Source organism: Leptonotus elevatus, chromosome 4, assembly GCF_054856555.1.
Source record: "Leptonotus elevatus isolate MCC_2025b chromosome 4, RoL_Lele_1.0, whole genome shotgun sequence".
NCBI lineage: Eukaryota > Metazoa > Chordata > Actinopteri > Syngnathiformes > Syngnathidae > Leptonotus > Leptonotus elevatus.
Genome location: NC_141242.1, coordinates 9,837,952 through 9,853,575, shown reverse-complemented (window position 1 = coordinate 9,853,575; position 15,624 = coordinate 9,837,952). Strand labels below are relative to the sequence as shown.

Genomic DNA, 15,624 nt, shown 5'->3' with positions numbered 1-15,624 from the left:
GAAGAACAGATGGAAACCGGCATAAGTCGCATGTCTGTTTTGCTAATTTTTTAGTAAATTTGCTTTAAAAAATGAGAGACAATTGGATGGAAACCTGACTATTGTGATTGTGACATGAAACCGAACGATAGCCAATCAGGAAGGGGGCACTTTTGCCAGGCACAAATAGAGGAGAAGCAACTGGTTGTGATGAGTGCTTGTAAAACCTGTTACAAAAATCGTTCAACCAGAACAAAAATGACAAGGGGAAGAGTCTGCGTAGTTATTTGACAAGGTAACAGTCTACTACGACTCTTCCTCTTTTTATTTTTTGTCCTTCTTGATGCCCTGTGGCACAATGCTGCCACTCACAGGTCATTACTGGCACTACAACTGATTTGGTTATGGGTGTGGTGTGTTAGTCATCTTCAGTACACATTACACAGAGCAGTAAACACAGACATGCTTTATTTCCTTTTGTGTGGTGTCTCAAATTTAAATAAGCAATTAAGATGCTAAAAAGTGCTTTGTGTGTACTCTGCTTAAGTTTTGATAGAAGCCTGTACGAGTTGAACAAAGAAAGAAGGGGGTGGATTTGTGCATGTGCCTGTGGAAAAGAGCCCCGCCTCTCAGACAACGTGGAGAGACAGAGGGAGAGCAGGGGTCAGAGGGAGCACAGGTAATTGAGGTGTCCCCGCCCCTTCCCTCTCCTCTCCCCCTTTTTTTCCGGGGCTTCTCACCCCATCCTTTCACCCCGCCACCCTCTATCGGCACAGCGGGCACAATTACGCTTCCCATCACCCCACCAGCTGGCCCCCGTGATCCTGCACTTCTTACTAAACGCGACTCCATTGGCCCCTTTCCCTCTTAACCTCTCAGCAGCCGTTCTGGGGGGAAATAGGCCGAGTTGCACTGCACGCCAACAGCAGGGAAAAAAGAACTCAAGGCCGCTCTGCTACTTTTCAACAGTTTGGGAAAATAGGGTCAAATGCAGGTTGTGCATTGAGAATGAAGAGTGGGTTCATAGCAGGTGCAGTATGGCTAACTGCATGTGAATCATCCACAAATTTGCCACTGACTCAGAAGTTTTACTAAATGCTGAATTGCCCCAATTTTTCACAACACATTTCTATTATATTGTTGTTCTAATAAAAAAATGTTGTTTTTTTCTTTGAACGACACTTACATTGTAGATCGAATTGATTACGTAAACAACAAAATACATTTGAAAATGTATGTATAAAAGCATATTATTCAAAATGATACATTAAAATATTTTCGTTTATTGTGCTTGTAGTTGTAGTAATGTATCATACATGTACTGCATATATTTTTAACATGTTTGATTTTCATGCAACTCATTGAGGTAACTACAATTACTGTGTAAGGCATTCAATGTAATTTATTAGGCAAACAAACCTAACAAACATTTTGAAGTGCACAGTAGTAGTAACATTTGCCTTATTGATTACGAACGGCGCGTAATGAACTAGTAAGAATACAAATAATATAAGAAAAGGTTCGTTACAGATTTTCCTGCGAGGGTTTTACATTTTGGGCCTTGAAGTCTTTCACAGAAATGATTACAACAATAAATAATAATACATTTGAAGAATACTCAAAAATTATTTACAGTCCAGGCAAGCAATACGCAATCAGACTTTTCAATTGCTAGCATAGCTTAGTGATACAGGCTAGCTCGTGTTCTGACTTATTTACAAAATCGGGAATGGGACTGTCGCAAGTTGAAAACTCGCTAGACTGTCCTTTTTTATTAAAAATGTAGTTTTTACAGGTACTTTATCAATATAGTATTGTCAAACACATATCATAAAACAATTGCAGTCATTCTTTCTAGAGGTTGAAATTAGATGAAATATGTGATGTGTGAATGGATGTAAGTGACAAACAATCGGAATTTTTTTTGTCCACTTGCTGCGACACTAACAAGTTGAATCAAGCAGAAGTGCCTTTCAACATGTATGTTAATTGCGGGTTTATTTCAAGACGCAGGCACCTGCGCGTTGGTCTGATCCGATTCCTCCAACACGCTCGGGGTGTTTCTTGATAGACAGCGTTTTCACCCCATCCCCTCGCATTAATGAGCCGCGAGGCGCTCCAGCAGCGTTATTACCTGAAATAATACCATATGGTAAAATGTAAACAACATCTGCATATTCATGTCACAACTTCATCTGTTTAATTAGTTCCAGCAAAGCAGTTTAGCCTCTGAGCCGCACCCCCCGTTAGAGCCCTGTCCCGCTGTCGTTCCTGACAGTCTTCCCATTGTTCAATTGACACCGCCTAGCACTGATGCTTTCAACGCCAGGAGTGTCTTAAAGGCCACACATCAGGTGAAGTCAGCTTCTCAAACCTGTCTTGCCCCCTTTTTAGAGAGCGGATCCACCAATTAATTGACAATCATCTGTTAAAAAGGTTCTCAAACTGGGGTACGCGAGTCAAGATGATTCTGACGCTGATAACTTCGGGGGCCACAAAATAACTTGTAATTCATTATTCAATTATTCATTAGTCAACCCCTGTTTATTGTGGGAGCCTTTGCTAAAAATTATAGGTTAACTCCTTCCACACACAGTTAACATATTTGAACTTTATATATATAAACAATTGAACAGAAAAATCAATTGCAAGAATAAAATGTGTACACGATTGTGCCTTTAAGGGGCGGGGCGGCGTGTGACTTCAGCGTGACATGAATAATTCATCTTTAACGGGTAATATCGATTTACTGTCATGAAACTGCAAATGTAATGGTTGTCGCTGACCAAGTATCACATCTGATGCATGCCTAAGTGACCAATTACTAATTATCAATTTGACGTTTGTGTCAGATTCAGTTCCATGTAGATTTTAAGTGACACACATCCAATATGGCCGTTTACACGGATAAAACACATCATACAACCTGTATCCGCAGATGCCCAAACTGCATGAAGATAAGTCCAAAGGTGTCAACATCTGGTTCCCATTGGGGGCTCATTTAGGAAAATTGGCGAGGTGGAGTTGGTCAACGTAACGCCCTAGAATTAGTCAAAAAAGGCTGCTTCAAACCAAAATGGTTGAATTCCTCTTCTATTTTAAGTGATGATGATGATGTCCCCTAGAGTGTGTGTCGATTGGTGAAACTGGTGTCGGGGGCTAATGATTAACTTTGGAAATATCTACAAATTGATCAAATTTGGATGCCATGCCAAGAGTTCAAAGTACAAGCCCTGGAATTTTTCCCAAACTGCTGCTTCAATTTAAAATGGCCGACAAAGCATCACATTTTGGATGTGTCATTGAGGCTTTTTGTGCATACTCTCATAATCAACTTGTTCACCCAATTTCATATTAATTGCGAATACTGTGTAGGGTGTGTGTAAGAGTTGAAAAAAAAGGCAAATTATTTATCAGAAACACAGAAATTCCAAATGGACCTTCATTCTGCCTGGTGCTTGGACCCTCCAAAAAAAAAAAATCCATGGCACAGCAAGTACAGTATAAGTGGTGCGACACAATGACGGCACAAGTGGCAGAAAATTCCCAGGGTCAATCTTAAATTCTGTTGGGACTTCATAATGTAAACTCATTCAATCAAAGACAATAAAGGCAGGGAAATGGTTAAAAAAAAAAGAAAGAAGGAAAAACAGAGCAATGTGGAATGAGAAGCTCAAGCGGGCATTCTCTAATTAAATTCCCCTTCATCAGACGCTCATTTGTGCACAGGCATTAATACTTTTGACCCCTGTGTAGCCTGAACGCTAACATGCCTGAGGAGAAGGGGAGGGTAAAAGAGGAGAGCAATGAAAGAGGGGGGAAAAAAACATGAAGGAATATCTTATTAAAGGGAGTCAGGCGTGTTTTGGCCCCGCTCGCTTGATGGCTGGCTCTCGGTGTCGCGACCTACTGGCGTCGGAGCTAATACGGCAGTGTACGCCGCGTCATTGTTCTCAATCAATAACTAATTATCAAAGTACTGGCTCCGACTGGTATTGTCCTCTCGGCCCGGAGCCCCTTGTTGCGCGCTGAATGACAGAAATGGGGAAGAAAGGGGAACAGAGGGTGGCTTTTGGCTGCACACTGATGTGCTGCCGCCACAACATCCTTGCAGGCCTTTCAAGAAACACTGTGCCGTCAGTTTGCATTAGCGTCCCATACTAATTGATATGAATTAGAACAGAAGAATTATTGTTGCGGCTGAATGTCATAACGATATCCTGGGAGACAAAGAGGGGAGAGAAAACGGCACACAAAACACACAAGTAAGAAAAGAAAGGCCGAGCAGACTGCTGCTACCGACTGCTTTAAACCAGTGTTAGCCAACCTTCATTTAGCCAATACATTAGAAGAATGTCATGGCACACCTCCAAACTTAAAGGTTACAGAAAGTATACACTATTGTACAAAAGTTTGGGGTCACTTAGAAAAATCCTTATTTGCGAAAGAAAAGCAGTGATTTCTCAATTAAGAAAGCACTGATCAGAAACCGAGGTGATGTTGTTGGTAGAAACCTCCGCCTCGATCTATGGAAATGTTTTTCTTTTTAGTTCGAATTGGCTTACCTTAACTAGAATCCCGCGTCACATTGTGGCCAAAGATAGAATCCTGGTCGGCAATTGCGCCTTCTAGTGCTGGAAACATTGTTGTTGTGGTGGAAGCCACATGCTAACAGCGGCAGCAGAGTTCTAGTTCTTCATCTACTTCCATTTCTTCTTCTACTGTCTTTTAGCAGTTGTCACACACTTTTGGTGCATTACAGCCACCTTCTTTAGTATGCGACTATGAAGGTGACCGCCGGCGGTAATGAACAGAAAGTCAACATGATTAGGGAACGGGGATTTTTTCAGTCCGAGCTCGAAATTTAATATATAAATCAGACCTGAGTGTAAGTTGTAGGATCAGCCAAACTTCGAAAATCTGAATCAGTTGTAATCTTTTTTTCTTCTTCAATTTTACAAGAGAGGAATCATATTCAAAGAGCAAAAATGTGATTAATCATGATTAATTATGTGAAACTGTGATTAATTAGTTCATACTTTTTTTCTTTTTTTTTAACTAAGTTAAATTGGATCATTTCCCAGCAGAGTGGTTGGGAATCATTGCTTAAAACAATAGGAAAGGGGGGACGGTGAGGGTTGTGGTGGGGTTGTAAAAGTAGACGGCCATATTTAATTATTTCAATCTTGTTTGCAAATACATATCAGAACTGTTAAGCCAACAACAGTGCACCTTTTTCCCCAAATAAAAAAGTAGGGCCTGCTGTATCTTAGGCATCACCAGGTTTAAACACGGTGCTCTAATCGTTGATACAATGTCCTTTTATCACCTTGTCATTGTTGGTTGCTTTTTACAAATGAGCTGACAGAAATAGAGGGAGCCGGTAATTTGTAGCTGGCAACACTGGCCGGATTGTGTGCTGGTGCCTGTCTGTCTCAGTACTTCCTAATGGGGTGGCTCGTCCTGTCATCCCATGTGGCAGCACAGTTCACTTCTCCTCAATCCCGTCGGTGCCACAGGCACCAGGACTGGGGGGAGGTGGAGTGGGGTACGGTACGCAGCCCCCCAGGAACCCAGGGGGTGGCTGCTTGCTTGCCTCAGTGGTGGGCAAGGGTCAGCCTGGTAAAAAAAAGTGCAGCCTCAGGACAGCGAGTCTAATCCCACAGCAAGAGCACAGCAGCTGGAGCAGGCCGTCCGTTCAGACTGTATAATGATATCCCTCGCCCTGGATCTGATGTTTGACCTCATTACCAGAGTTTAATTGTGTTTCTAACGCAGTTTTTCTTCTTCCCTGCTCGCCCTCTTTTTCACAACTCTCCAGGACTTCCCCCTTTTTGCTTACCAAAATTAATTCATTACTAAAACTATGTGGACATTAATGGACTGAACCAGTTTCAAGAACAGGAAAGCGGAATGGCTTCATACAAGCAGATATGGATGTGAGACAGCGCAAACGTTAACAAACACCTGATTGCATTCAATATACAGTATGTTATGTTTATTCTCAGCATCTACCTTAAGCGGCATCTAAAAAACAAGGCCTAAGTTATTACAAAACTGATATTCAGAAATCTCATACAATTAACTAATTTCTCCTACAAACAGGTGGTTATTGTAATCATAACGGTTCAAAATAGAACAGAGGGTATTACCCAACAGTTCATTAACACTTTTGGAATCTACCTGGTCCTTATCACTTTGTGTTCATTACCAAGGAGTGTGAAAAAGACAGACAAACTACATAAACAATGACAGTGTTGCCAACACTTCTAATTAGGGAACCATTCGGAATTTACTATTATGTACCTGCCATTCTTTTGAGCTATTTGGATGCTAAACCCAACCAAATTGATTGTTGATGTTTCCTCCCCGACAGTAAAATGAATGAAAGTACGTCAAATTACAACCCTCAAAATAAATCATCAAACACTACAAGAGGATATCAGTTTACAAAATCCTCAAGACACACAGACTTATAAATGGTAAAAGTGTTTTTTCATACTAATACTGTCGACTGTAATTTACAGCAGCATTTGCATGGGCTAGTGACAGACTATAAGTTGTGCATCTCTCCCCAAAAGACAACTGGATACGGTTTTCGATACATCAGATGCTAAACGATTAAAAGACGGTTCAATCTGAAAGTGGAACGATTCGATTTGGTCAACTCGGTGGATTGCGATTCGATTCAATATGGTACGGCTCAGTTTGAGAGGGTATGAATGAATCATTTTACATACATTTGAATGAACTTGCCAGTACTGTAAATGTGCCATTTCCTTCTAAGATATCTCTCTCCATTAAAAGACGATTCAATATGTATCCCAATATATTTCAAAGTGGAATAAGTTGATTTGGTTTGATGCGCTCGTATGTTTTAAATAAAAAAAACGATTTTCTGGTTTAAACCGGCTTTTAATACACCCCAAGTGGCCACCGTAGGAACCAAGCCCTTGTGAATCAAGGACCCCCATTTACAAAAATGGAGAAAAAAATGTGAAGCAGATTTTGCACCAGAATGCCCAGATAGTAGGATGCGATTATATAATATAATTTCTTTAATGAAATAGTACCAAGAATTGTTTGTAGATTGAAGAACCAGCGAGCTAAGCAATGCACTTCCACTTTGCCAACTACCTGTAATGCCATTCAATATGAATAATGGAAGAAAAAAAAATGCAGTAGATGCTAGGTGCCATAGAGAGATCAGTGCTCTTCCCTGCCGTCATCAACATCCTGCCTCCCACACAGATCAAGAGCTATTGTCACCAGTCCAGCTAAGTTGCAGCCCTCGCAACCTGCACGTCCTTGCCCGGCTACCTGTGTCATGCGGATGAATCCTCTGCTGTTCCTGGCGCTGCCACTCTTTTGAAAACATCACATCTCAAATAAAAAGGACACTCCATTGTGTGTTAAGTGTAGGCGAACTCTGGAGTACGGTGTCGGTGAAAGGTCAGAGGCAGAAGGCATCCCGCGTGTGCAAACAGAGTGGCAGTGAAAATGATGATGCGCTGTATTTGAAAATGTCTCATTACTACCCTCCGTTCTCAGTTTCTTGGGCTCAGCCAGTGCAACAATGTGCCCTTGAGAAACAGACCCCAATTAATTTGTTTGCATTGTGCATGCGGACAGATTTTCCAATATTTTCATCATGAAAGAGAAATTATAATTCTACGATTCATAACGGGCACAATCCATTTCGATGGGGCTATTGTCAGAGTGGAGCATAACACCACGAAAAGCACTAATCCTGCAACGGGCAGCATACTTTAATGAGCAGTCTGTCTCCAGGCATGTGATATCCTGGCTTAGGGCAAAGCAGTGCGTCGCGGGGGTCAGCTCCTAATGGAAGGTTCCACGGCTTTCCCCCTCTCTGGAGATGGGCGGAGACAACTTAGGTTGACCTGGTAAGTCAATTTACTCTCCTCTGACCCTTAAAAACGATGACTGGATATGAGAGATTGTCAGGATATCTACCTGCTACTTTAGAAGCAAGAATCTTTAGACGATGCAAATTCAAATCGCAAAACGTGGACCTTAGGGCGGGAATTGAAGCCAAGTTGTCGCTTCGAATTAGGATACTGTCGGGAGTTGAGAGCAGGGGCAGTACACCGATGTATCAGATCACCATCGTAATGACATCAGTGACCGATCCCAGGTGGCATATAAAAAAAGGGGTCGTGGCCAAATGGCATTAGTAAAATACAGGCAAACGAAGGAAGAAATGAAATGGGGAAGGAAAAGTGTGCATGTGATAAGGGGAAAGCAGGCTGAATATTATTGCTGGACTTGACCAAGCTGTGCAAATAGTCACGGGATTGTAAAGTCAATAATATGTGCAATCTTCGCAGAGAGGAAGCATAATCAACAAAAACCCATATGGAGGGTTGAATGCCAGATTTTTCTTTCCAAATGTCAGAGGAGTGTGATTGCAGAAGGGCAGGAATGACAGACGAAGATCGGCGAGGTGAGCAGCAGAGACACTGGGACATGCCGACTCTGTGCTGATGAGGTCCTGGACAGCCAGAAGGAGGCAAAGAGCAGCGGCCCAGGGGGGCAGGAGAGCACCCTGTCCCAAGGCTGCTTCCTTCCCAAAAGCCAAGACGAGTCAGCCGAGCCGCTGCTATCTAATGGGAGGTGTCGGCTTGAAACTCAATAGGTTAACAGGACAGTTTGGAGCAGGGCACTGACAAATGGTAGCAGGAGGGATTCTGAACTGAAAGCACTTGAAGGACACATGCAGTATTATTTTGCACAATTTAAAATAGTTTTGAGGCGTTTCGTCAAAATTACTCTTGGGTCACAAATTACAGCACAGCTTTCCCCCCCTCTTTTAGCCTAGCTGAATATATCCAGTTTTAAGGGAGGGGGCCTGTATTGACTGCAAGGTGACCAAATGTGAGTGAGATTGTGTTTTATTAGCAGCAGAGCTGTAGTATTGGTATCGGTATCTAGTATCGGTATCGTTGACTACACAAGAGCCGATATTGGTATCCTAAGAAAAAAAGTGGTATCGAACATCCCTAATTAGTTGTGGTAGGAAGTGGTTACTTGTTGAACACGGAGCCTAAAAAAGTGCGAGCCCCGATGAAGACAGTAAAGGAATGGACAGTATTTTCACTAGTGAATTTGATCGATTATGGGGAATGGACTAGTAATTCACTATGTCCTAAACAAATGGTAGCAGGAAGGGATTCCGAAGACACTTAACAGGGAATTCAAATATTATCTGCAGCCCAACTAGTCTAAACACGATATTCTGATTAATTCTGTGTTTATGGAATATCAATTAAGCAGCAAAATCGACTTGATTTTATCCTTCTGCACAGGGCTCAGGAAACAACCATTCACGATTCACCTGTTTTCTGGGTTTGGTCACGTGACGTTCGCAAGCAGACCTGTGATTGGTCGTTACCTGAGACCTATAGGCAACTGTGATGTCATTTTCAGTCGAAAATGGCCACCCCTTGAGATGCATAAAAACAAGTCGATTTTGCTGCTTAATTGATATTCCACAATTCCACATTAATCAGAATGCCATGTTTAGACTAGTGGGGCTGCATAGAACATAGTATTGTAAAGAACATTTTGGGGTTGACTTCTCCTTTAAAACAATTCTCGCTAAACTACGCTCGGTGTCCTGGCTTTGGGTATGTGGTGCATGCACCGCACATATCGGCAATTTTTTTTCCAATCCACCTCATCAACAGCTGCAGTAAACAATAGCGTATGTGTGGCTTATTTAGCTCGCTCTGGACTTTTAGGTGATACTGTTTCTATGTAGTGCTGGCAAATGGTGACCTTTGCCCTGCATCGCTGCCAAGTCCTGAGCCGAGTAACTTGCAGTGGGGACAGTATTATGTCAATTAGCAGGCTTGTGACATCACAATTGGGCCAAATTCAAAATTAGCCAGCTCACAAGACACATTTTGGGGAAAAAAAGCTGCTCACAAAAGTTGTGTTGTGTAATTTCACACTTGAGGGGTGGGCAGTCACTCCAGAGCACCCAATTATTTGCATAAAAACAATAAAATTGAGTCAATTTTCATTCAAAAATGTCTTCTTTAAGTAGCATCATTTTAATGATGTAGGCATGTTCCACTTTCAGCCACTTTAACCCGTTTTCTATTTCTCCTTCTGATGTCATTGCTATTCTTCTTTTCAGCTCTTTTAAGTCATTATAAACGTGTTCCCTCTCTCGCTCTAGCTTGCGCTGGCTTTAGTCGTCTTGAATAAAATAAGCACAGATTTGCTGGAAAATCAGTGGCTTTTGTGTGTGGTTGCAGGAGCATGGTGAAATGTTTGGACACTAATACCCATTCATTTCACTAGCGCTATAAATAAAAGCTGCCAGCTCCGCGGCCGCCGTGAAGTGGTATTCTTTGGTGCCCAGCAGGATGTCCTGTCCACATTAGCGCAGCGGGGAAAACTGGCCCGGAACAGCCAGACAACTAAATCAAGACATTGTCAACTTCTGACAAAATTGCCATGGGAGGGGGGGTGGAACGGGCGAGTGCATGTCTGCTTGCGCGCATGCATTACAATACAGGGAGAGCGGGGGGGAAATACATCTTTTCAAAAACATGCTATATTCTTGAAAATAATTGCTTTAAGACTTACACCATGGGGTTCGCATGAATACGGCAAGATAAGAGAGGCAGCGCTTAGCTGGAAAAATATAAGCTTAACCTTCACTTCTGATAAGGTCTGTTTTTTTTTTTTCTCCATCCATGCTGAAATTCCTTGCCAAACTCTAATCGGATGGAGCCAGCTTCAAACAAGACTATTATGAGGAGCATAATTGATTAATTGATTGTTAAGAATTTGGTTGATTGTGTGGAAGTGATAGAAATTGAGTCAAAATGCATGATGTCCTCTATGGGAAGTTGAGCTACAGTACATGCTATAGCTATTGTAAATCTACGTTGAAACAGGAGTCCAGAACAGCCAGAGAGCTGTTTGTGATCCAAATTAAGTATATATAATTATATTGGTGACTACTCATGAGTTGAGTACTAAAAAAGTGGTATCAAACATCCCTAGTAACATTACATTACTTTTTAGGAATAAATCTTTATTTTCTCCCTTTTTTTTTTTTAACACTATGACCTTCTATGACAGTGTTTTTTTTTTTATGTTAGTAATGATGATGATGGTGGTACTTGGAGAGCATTTTTTGAGGAGGTAAAACGTTCTGTTCTAGTCTATTATTAGTTTTAATAATTCCTCAAACTTGTCAATACATTTTTCCACAAGCTCTATGTTAACTGCTCACGTTCTTACATCTAATTTGTTCACATTGGATCATTTGCATGATGGGCTGTGTTAAACAGGTTACAAATAAAATAAAATAAAGTTCTAATGCATTTCATTTGGTGGGTGTGGCTTATATGATGACATGCTTCCAGTCATTTTTCGTCACCTAATTAAAGTGCACATGACCTTGCAATCCGTACATCAACTTTCCTAATCCTTTCCAACTAAACGAGGGCGGGGGAAGATCAGAGTCAACTCTTACAGCCTCTGTGCTAAACAGACACAGGGTCAGGGCGAACAGCGCACATGTGACATCATGTCATAAAGCGTACGCCTTTTATAAGCGCAGCAGCATTCGGGCCGGCCTTGGGCAGGCAAGATTTGCAGGTGGTTGATTGCCTGATCTTCACAGAGGTTAATTCTTAGGCAGTGCTAAAAGCTGCTGGGGTCTGAAAGCGAGTCCCTATCATCAGAGGAGGCCTTAGTGCCAACAAGACCCAGATAATGACAACTTTGACCTCAGCTAAGTACATAACACAGCAAGAGCTCTTGGATGTGCTGCCCGGAACAATGTACGAGGGAAACGGGGGGAAAAAAATGCTGGGCCAGAGCCACAGCTGTGTCGTACCTTGCCAATAGGGCTGCCATTTTGATTAGGACCAAGTTGAGCTGTTTCATTTAGCTGGATGTGAGCAAGAGAGAAAATATATGGGAGACAAGGTTTTCCCTATTTTTTTTTCTATTGTTCAGGGATTGAGCCATTAGGTCAATTCCATGGGAAATCAAATGAAATACGGTTTGGCAGTGCCACCGTGAGGTTGCGGCAGGACTTTATGCAGCGCAGGACAATCTGGACCAAATCCAGACCACCCCCACCCCCCACACCTCCCTCTTTACTTTGGAAATATGTGAACTGGAGATGAGAGGACTGCTCCCCTCTCTCTGCGGGCTCTAAGTTGGGAGAGTCTTTGCTGCAGGGTTCAGTGGACCTTGAGAAAACACCAGCAAAATCAGTCACCATCATCCCTCCTGGGAGCAAAGCTGACTGGCCACTTCTGAGGCTCCACTGACCCAACGCCTGAACCCTGCTGCTCTCCATTCCCTGCCCCGACTCAGCCACTGGGAATCTATGACCTCAAGTTCATTTGGGAATCACACACACTTCTAAGGCCGTAGCTGCCTCTGTCACGTTTTTTTTAAACGGCATGTGTGCCCTCCACTGGTTCGGTTACAAGACAGGTTTAGTTGTGTAACTTTGTGTTCGATCATATAGGCCAGATGGCTCTTAATTGGTTGGCCGTGGGAGCATTTTATCAAAAAGGCGTGAGAGTGCGATTGCTGCTGTGACAGACTGTCTACGTGACGAAGAGATGGAACGGTCGCACAAAGGAGTCGCCAGCCAAGCATGCGGGCGGGGAGTGGGGGGTTGTGTTTTGGGGCGGGGTCTGTGTTTCTGCAGGGTATGCGAAATAAAACGTGTGGAGGCATGGAAGGCCAAAAAGATGTCAATGATCTACTCGGGCACATTTTATTAATCAAGTTGTGTCAGTATTTAATCGTCTCAGATTTTTTATATTTTTTATTTAATTTCAGGTCAAACAACATCAATACAGAAGAGATGTTTTTTAATGTTATTATTGTAAAAATATGTTGAGCAAATGTCATTTTAGAGAAGCTTCCAGCACATTTACATTTTATTTTAAAACAATAGTACAATTTGTCATGCGAAGATTAAGGAATGGTTAAAGACAATGACACAGTATGCTAAAGCATGCATTAGTTTCACTTTTTGAATCGAATTACTGAATGATATGGATTTTTCTTGTTTAAACATTTATTAGGGATGGATGAGAACTGATACTAGGTATCGATATTGGGCCAATACCCGGCCTTATTTCAAAGTGTCGGTACTCGCAACAGCGGCCTATTGGCTGCCCTCTTATGGACGTTTTATCATCAGGAACTAGAAATTAGAAGAATCATTTCATGCACTTTTAAGGTAAAATGCTACATTAGGATACATAGGCATTTCTTTCAAATTATATGTCATTCTTTTAAACTGAAACTTTATGTATCAAAAATACTAAGGGTATCGGTACTTGGTATTGGTATGAGTGACTACACAAGAGTTGAGTACTCATACTGGTATCGGTGTAATTTTTTTTTTATTGAACATCCCTAAAATTTATAGCAAGTCACTTGTATACACATACTGTATAAATCAAACTAATCATATTAAGTCAATTATACAGTAATATTATTTCATGAGTTTATAGCAAATGTTGCATAATAATCAACATATGCTTTATTGTTCTATAAGTGTTTTTAATGTTTAAAAATATTGTTTTTTTAATCAGACTGCAAATAGAAAACAGACAAAGACAAATATTAATAACAACGTAGAAAAACTTTTGCAATACTGTACTTACATTTGTCACAAATAGTTGCTCTTGTAAAACACATTTAGAATTTACCTTCACAAGATTGTGCTAAGTTTAGAGTTGCACGAAAAACTTACAACTACTTAATTGAATATCGTTTTTTAAGACGCTCCAGTAATTACAACACTAGTAGTAAATGTATTAGTACAGAAAACAAGCACCGCGATCTTCCGATATGGATGCAAGAGCCAACAACTAAGATCCACTGCTGAATATCCTAATAATGTAAACCTAACAAGTTTGGGCAAGGAGCTGCGGAAAAATTGCTTTTTTTCCTCTCCTCTCTAGCGTTGCCAAAACTATACAAATCTGCCTCGATTGCAATCAGACACAATTATTAGCACAGCTAATAGCCAGGCCTTTGTTGGGTGAAATCCTACCACTTTTCTATAACAAGATGTCTTTACTAGTAAGTGGCAAATGAGGCCGTGTCAAAAAGGAAGGTCGAGGGAGAGGTTGAAGAAGACGTCAGATCAACAGCAGTCCGACACAGGATCCTATTAATCAGTGACACTGTACAGGTGCCCTCAGCCAAAAGCCTGCGGCACTGTAGAAGTTTAAGGTGTTGCTTGATTCATTAGAGCTTGTGTCTGGCCCGGGGTGACGGCACCCTCGTTGTCCTGAGAGGGCTGCACACCGGCATGTCTCTTCTTCCTGTCAACACTGTGTCACTGTAATTTCTTTTTCCCGACGCCCCAGTCTTGACACCTGGAAAGGTTTGACCGAGCGCGGTGCCAAGAGATCATAGGAGAGTCCCATTTAAAGGAAGTGGTTGACACTGTTGACATTTCATTCTCTCCTTTCTTGCTGTGCCTTCCCACTTTTTTTTCCACCTCACCGCGGTATTAAGAAAAAGGTAGACAAGTTGTTCATTGTTTGAAAGGCCAGATAAGGATCAGTCATAACTCTGATGTTCTTTAGGAATTAAGCCAGACATGAACACCGCCATCTGCATGTTTGAAACTGATCACAGATGGCTTAGGGAGATGTAGATAATAAAATATCTCGCAGTCCGTTGAATTAAAGATGTAATCTTGCGCACATCATTAGCAACAGGGAAAGACAGATTTATTCAGGCAATATTGGTGATTACGGCCACGCTGAAGTTACAACTAACTAAAAAATCACATTGTGCTTTTTGTTTTTGTCTTGTCGGCGTCTTGAAGTATTTACTGTATGAAGTCATCCATGATATACCCCAAGAACATAATAGCTGGCAATGCACGTGTAGTGCTAATAATGTAATGTGCCCCTCCCTGAGGGAGCTGATCTCCTCATCTGGGTCACTGTGAGTATTAAGAGGGTTAAGGGTGCACGGTGAATTTATTGCAGGTCTTGCAGCACCAATGGGCCAGAGCACTAATGGATGACCTTGGGGTTTGGACGTTTCAGACTTGAGGAGATCATGTCTCACCACCTCCCTGCCACCAAGATGACCCCGGCCATCTCTGCCCCTGGCCTCAACCTTTAACTCACTGATCTTTGACCAAATTATTAAGCAGACACCTGCTTTCCGGTGTATGGTCAGGGCAGGGGGGGGGGGGGGGGGGGGGGGGGGTTGGAGGACTCACTCTGCGTACGCTAATTTGATGGGGATGTGTGCTGTGACACCATCCATCCCGCTAAAGAGAAACCCATCTGTTCCCAGCAGTGTAACTTTCACTGACAATGAGTCATCTGGTTAATGTTTACATTGGAGAAGCAGGGCTCTTTACTTTCCTATTATGCGCATTTTAAACACTAATGATTTACACTACTGGCGGAGATGAAGTCGAAAGTCAAACGGCGACTCCAGGAATATCATGAACAAGTTTAGCTTCATTATTTTATTATACACATTACACTGTCTATCGCTTGTTTGTCATAGAGCAAATAAGCTACTTTCTACACATTGTTTAACTGAACTTTAAATGTTAAGGTGCATTGTGCCATTTAAAAAGGTCATATT

At 41.8% G+C, this 15,624-nt stretch overlaps 1 protein-coding gene across 8 annotated transcripts in view; it reads right to left on the bottom strand.

Moving 5' to 3' along the window:
- The window catches only part of LOC147175440 (uncharacterized), a 169,245-nt gene that overhangs the window by 50,002 nt on the left and 103,619 nt on the right, over window positions 1–15,624 (bottom strand). For 3 of the 8 annotated variants that reach the window (XR_015094606.1, XM_086073904.1, XM_086073910.1), the window contains one exon: window positions 1,882–2,113. The exons of the other annotated variants lie outside the window; for them this stretch is intronic. The gene's annotated coding sequence lies outside the window, so the exon portion shown is untranslated. Of the gene's footprint in view, window positions 1–1,881; window positions 2,114–15,624 lie in introns of those variants that run through there. 8 annotated transcript variants of the gene reach the window in all.